Below are 6,378 nucleotides of genomic sequence, written 5' to 3' on the forward strand. Positions count from 1 at the left end.
GGGGCCTCTCCTCCGGGCAGGGACAATGAGGAGCTTAGCTTAGCTCCGGGCCTTGGCCCCTCAGGGTTAAAGCCCTCCACATGCATAAAAACCCATCCCGCTCCGAGCCCCTTCTCTAGAGCTGGGATCGTCACAGGAGAGAACTTTATTATTTCTCGTTCCCAGTGATACAGGACCCGTTTATATTCACCACTGCTACTCCCTGTTCTCCTGCCAGAGCCTGGCTCTGCTGCCTCCATACCCTGCCCACAGGCACTGGGCAACCATTGCTGAGCCCACCCAAACCTCCTCCAGCTCCGCATTCCCACTTCCCTCAGCCTGTTAAACCCCAGCCTGTCTGCAGCCTCACCAAGGTTCTTAAAAACTCAATCTCACATACCAGGGGTATCCAAAAGTGAAGGCAGCATTTCAGATATGAGTGCTGAGGAAAAGGTGAGTTCCTTGCTCATCTCCATGGGCTGGCTGTGGTCCCACAGACTGAGAGCCCAGTGTGCCCATGGCCTCTGTCACTGCCAGGACAGTCTACTGACACCACACCGAGGTGCTCAGCCTGCACAGCAGCCTGAGTTCTGTGTTTTCATCTGTTACAGGGAACAAAAAGCACAAGTCCAGCTGAGAAAGTGCCTGTCTGGCTCCCCGTGCTCAAATATCCGGAGCAAGAAAAATACAAGTGGGAGACTGGCATCTGGGACTGGGTATGTACTGGCAACCTGAGCATCATCAGTGTAACTCAACTGTGAGTCCTTCAGGGGCCTCCTGGGTTTTGGAGAAGCCAGAGCTGATCCAAAATAAAAAGGCCACTGTACCACAGAGCTATGTCACAAACTGTGTGCCCCAGGGTACTTGGCAAAGGCACAAAGGGATCGCAGTAAACCTTTACCCTTCTGCCCATCTAGACATATCCAAATCCTCTATGGGACCTTCTGCTGATAAACCTGATATGAAAGTCCAGATTTTCCTTCCATGCCTCCGCCTGTCACACAGGGGAGGCCTTCAGAGAGAGGGATGGTGGCAGAGACCTCAGAAGCAACAGAACAAGTCCAAGTTAAAGCAGGCAGAATGCCCCCAGCAGAACAGAGAGGAGTTTTTATGGGATTTTAATGTGCTATGCTCCAGGCATTTGCCCCACAGCAACGCGGACAAGCACAGCCCAGCTAAGGGTGGCTGCTTCACAGGCCAGTTCTCTGAGCACTCCAGCAGCTAAGCACCTCCTCCTTATTTCTAAAAGAAAACAGAAAGCCCAGAAAGCTATTCTTGGTTTCTGTAGATGTTCACCCACAAGATACCATGTATCTTTCACAGCCCACAAATCTTTGCAGTGGGACACCCATATCGCCTGGTGGACACCATGGGCTGGGTCTGCACAGGGAGCTGCCTGCACAGTCCCTCTGCAGAGCTCATCCCTCCACACAGCTCCACATCTGCCACACTTCCCCAGCAGGCAGCTCGTGCTGCAGCCTTGGGACACCGCCTGATGCCACCAAAGGCACTCAGTCCCAGCAGCAAGCGGGGTTATGACTGCTGGTTTGCAACTCTGAGGCTGGAGTTGCACCATCCAGAAAGAACTGGGGTGGCAAACTCAGGTGTTACTTCTCAAGGAAATACCCTCAAGTCCCACCACACACAACAGGTCTGGCTCTTTAAACAGGTACCAGCTGTCCTTTACCATCTCTGGTGGAGGATTAGTTTGTAGCAATGACTCCTCCCAGAATAAGCAAATAAAGAAATGGTCAGAAATCTTCCAGGTGGGATCAGTGGTTGCCCCATAACTTCAGTGGAGCAACCACCTACACAACCCCCCAAGTGCTTTTGCAGCCTTTCACACATCAGCCATCAACAGAAGAGCCCTACAAACAGCCAACACTGCTCCTCAGGCCAGTGGCTGGGTGCTCACCACAACATGTGACCCCTGCCCTTCCCTCATGTCCTATGTCTCAGCCTAATACAACGGGGCACCTGGAGCAGATTTTGCCCTGAGCTGGGCAGGCATCCAAGTATTGGGAAATTCCTGTAGCTGGGTGTTGGGAAGCACCAAGGTAAAGGGACATGGAGCACTCCTGCTTTGCCAGGCTCTGTTTCAGTCTCAGAGCTGACACTCAGCTTTTTAAACCCAACCTGTGCACAGATCCAAGGGGAGACCCATAAGATCTGAAGAGCAGTTGATTTTGGCCTGCAGATCAGTATGTGGGGGTAGAATATGTGAACAGCTACAGAACATTCCCCACCTGAGTCCCTGGCTTTCCAGAACACCCCAGGGCACTGGGTGTCCTTTGGAGACCCCTGCACATATCCAAGGAACAGCACAGCCGCACCTCTAGGGTAAATAAAGCTGACTGATTGATGTCCTACAACTGGATCCCAAAAGAGCAAGGCAGACATTGTCTTAATACAGGAAAGGCCATCAGATTCCAAAGCAAGAGCTTCAACTTCTGACTCTTTAAATGCTCATATCATTTACAGTCTGAATGGGGTTCTTGGGCAGTATCAGTTACATGGATTAGGAGCTGTAGAGGACATAAGTACAATTCCTCTTCCTGAGTTTTTTACAGCTTAATGGACAGGAAGCATTGTTGATGAGCCTCCAGCTTCTTACACTATGGCCAGAATCTCCCCATCTTCCTTTTGTGCTTTTTTCTGTCCTAGAATCACTCTCAATTAACAGTACAAAAATAAAACCCATGTCATCCATCTCTCCTAAGCTGCACATGCATTATTCATCACCATGCCCTAATTGATTCTCTTATAACCATGAGCACTTCTGCACTTGGCTGTGTTCTTCTTGTCCAGCAGAGCACAATTTATGAAGTTTTATTCCACTTGGAAAAGGCACTTTCAAAGTGGTACCTTCCATGACTATTCTGATCAGAACACCAGGTTTGATCTCAATGCATGCAGACCTCAGTCCTGAGTTTTGTGCCCAGATAAAAGTGTCAATCAAGTAGCTCTGGTGCACTGATGCTCAGTGTCCTGACTGGGAGGTCAGTACTGTTCTGAATACTCTGGGCCTTCTTTCCCATAACAGGATCTATAAAAAAGGTACAAAGGATTTGAAAAGGACTCCACAGCCCTGATTAAATGCTCTGAAATGTATAATCAATAAAACACATAGGGAGCTAAAATCCCCTCTCAATAGCTTTCCATGGAAGTTAGAGAAGCATCTCCTGAACTACTCAGCCAGAGGACAAGACTCTCTGAAGGCTCCCTCCAGAGCAAGAGAAAAATGCATATCCCATTTACATGAGGATAACTCAGCTTTGCCTTCAGCACCCTGACACCAGAATACCTCTGGATTCTTTCATCCTAAGGTTTGACCAGGTTTTCACAGGAAAGCCTGTGACAAAAAGCTTAGAAACAGCACATTTTTATCAAGGTGCAGTCCAGACACTCCGTGAGATGATCAGGTCTGAATTTCACTCTGCAACTTGAGCAAATACAAGTCAGCATATGACACCCTATACAAAGTGATTAATGAATCAAACCTCACCATTGGCACAAGTATGTTTGGTTTGATGGGACCATATATCACAGCAATTTCTTCTCAATTTCCTCTCTAGTGACACCACAATTCCTCCTACTGGTGAAGGAAGATCCTTCTCTTTCAAATGTGGAATCTAACCTATTATGCCAACAGCCACTGAAGAGACACAGACATCAGTGTGCCATGGTGACACCACTTGTGCTCCCTGAAGACCTTCTGTGGCCAGGGCTGTCACACAGTGCTCTGCATCACACCACCATTCACCATTAACCACATCTGAGTTGCCTCCTTTTCCTCATGCCTTTACAAGTCTCTGATATTCCTCATTTCTCCATTTGGTGCTTGTTCCAGGTGCTATTCACTGGTCCCTTTGCTTGCTGCTGCATTGTTCCAGTGTGAAAGAAAGGGGACATTCCAGGCAGTCCCTCACACGGAGCCCATCCCAACTACAGGATGGGAAACCTGACAGGGCTGACAAGCTGTTTTCATTCATCCTGAGAGAAGTGGAAAATCAGAAACAGAAGTTCACTCATTTTCTAATATCCCAACCTATCGCTGAGCTTTGTACTGAAGGACTTAGTCAAGGAGTCACGAGGGAGCCCCAGCTCAGAGCAGCCTGTTCGGTTTGTGGTGCCCCAGCCCCACGGGCATTTAATCAGCGGCACGATGGCTGGATTTCACCTGCACTGCCACACTCGGCCTGCAGCCTCCTTCTTCCCCCGCTAGAAGGGGCTGAGAACCAGCCACGGCCGGGCAGGGAGTGAAACAAGGGAGTTTAGTCACGGGCAAGCTCAAGGCAAACCCCACCACACGAAACAACTTGAACACTTCCTCTGCCTGCTCTGCACTAGCCCAATCCAGAAGGGATTCCGTGTCTCGACAAAGCAGGATCTCTCTGCTTGAAAAGCTGCCACTTTGCTTTCTTAACCCTCTGGTGAGCTGCTCTGGGGAGGATTTCAGTACTGAAATGCTGTAATGTCAGTGCATATCTCAGCACAGCACTGCTCACTTGAAACACTCTTCAGCCTTCAACACTCCAATTTCAAACACTGGGTGCAGAAGGTGAAACAGGGCACCACTTCTTCCAGATGAGGCTGGAAGGTTTATGGTTTTAGGAAAGTAAAGAAAATAGCAAAGATGTGATGGTATAACAGGAGGAAGAAAGATCCAGAGAGGGTGTTTTGCTCATAGAAGATGCAGTTTTATACTTAAAGAATTAAAAATTTACAAATGAATACAAGGCAATATCTTGTTAGAAAAGGTCACACAGCTTCTCCTGGCAATCCCCAGAGCAGGGTGTTGCCTAAAACCAGGCTCACTCTGAATAATCACCCACAACAGCAGTGATGTCTATGAGGCCAGCAGTGAACCCCCAGACTCCCACAGTGCTCACACCTCCCACAGAGGGGGACAAAGTTAAACCCACAGCTCCAGCAGATGTAGATGCATCATTTAACTACCTTGTGCTGGCCCATTAGCAAATTCACAGCCGGCATCTCTTGGCTGATCCTTATTAGGGGCACAACCAACTTTTACAACACTCCAAGGAGACAAGGCAGCCTCCTGCCAGGAGAAGAGCTGGGTCACAGACCTGCAGGTGGCTGCTGCTCACTTTGCCTATAACCAGCTCTACTTTTCTGCCATTTGCTGTGAGGCAGGGAAGGTGACACAACCAATGTGAACAGGTTTTTACTGCCAGTGCTCTGCCAATACCTCCCTTTCAATGCTACAGGGAGCTTTTCCCCAAGGAATTAACTTTGATAACAGTTCATACAGGGAGGGTTTCCCCTGTGTGACAACACTGTCCCTGTTGGGCTGCAGATGCCAGGGCCACAGTGTCCCTAATGCCCTGACCAGCCTCACCTGGGACATCCACCCACACACCCAGCCCTGCTCTTTAGCACAGGGGCTCAATTTAAACCCAACTCTGGGCACTTAGTCTTGATCTGTGCCTGCTTTGTTTTGCTGGGTCTGGGCTGCAGTCTATTTCCCCCCCCTTAACTTTCACTGTGCCTTATTGCCATGAGCTTCTCTGGTGACTGGATCCTTGGTGATGCTGCTTGCTGTTCCTCAGCCTGCCTGGCTTTTCTGACTGTGATGTTGCCCTGCAGCTCCTGGGAACCCCTTGGCTCCTGGTTTCTTGTCCCTTTAAAGAGCAGAAGGTATTTGCTATTGATGGAGAAGTTGAGGGACCCCTCAGCCTCTGCTCTTCTCCCCATGGTTAAACCTGCTGACCTCCCCCCTCAGAGTGTGGAGATCCTGGGGCTTTACCAGGGACAGGGAGAAAGGCTATAGATTTCTTAGGCAGTGAGATTTTTGTTTTGTTTTGTTTTGTTCATTTCATCACTGCATTTTAATTGATTAGCCTGAAGTTTATCCTTACACAAGGGTGGCACAAAAAGGAGGGTTTTTTAGGAGATGAGAAGGATATGAGCAATTAAATGACTAATAATAAAAGATGTCTTGGTTTTGAGTAGATATGCAACAGACATAAGGACTATGAATGGATTATCAGGATTTGGGAAGAGAATTTAGTGCACTTTTCATATTAATGCTGGTAAGACCTACATTTGTTTCTTCAATCTCTAGATTCATCCTGGATTTATTGTTAATCTGCAGCCATAAAACAAGTTAGAGAACTTTTCTCTGTTTTTCAATACACTTTCTACTCTTGTGTTCTTCATATGGGAGCTGATAGTTTGTTTATTAGAACAGATGTAATACTGCAAATTCTTTAAGCAGCCCATATGCAGGGGTTGGTGTTGATGTCACTTTTCATTTATTAGCAGTAACACTTCTTTTTAGTATCATCATCCTGAAACAATGTACCAGGGACTGAGACTCCCTGGTCACACACATGGTTGTTAAGGCAAAGAGTGGCACCAGGGCAGCTCCTTTCC

The 6,378-nt window shown here is 48.1% G+C and overlaps 1 long non-coding RNA gene across 1 annotated transcript in view; it reads left to right on the top strand.

The window, feature by feature from the left end:
- The first annotated feature begins 623 nt into the window (after positions 1–623).
- The window catches only part of LOC115948012, a 10,263-nt gene continuing 4,508 nt past the window's right edge, over positions 624–6,378 (top strand). The window contains exon 1 of the long non-coding RNA XR_004081870.1: positions 624–695. This is a non-coding gene — a long non-coding RNA (uncharacterized LOC115948012). The remainder of the gene's footprint in view (positions 696–6,378) is intronic.

This window comes from Geospiza fortis, unplaced genomic scaffold (assembly GCF_000277835.1).
Source record: "Geospiza fortis unplaced genomic scaffold, GeoFor_1.0 scaffold78, whole genome shotgun sequence".
NCBI classification, from domain to species: Eukaryota; Metazoa; Chordata; class Aves; order Passeriformes; family Thraupidae; genus Geospiza; species Geospiza fortis.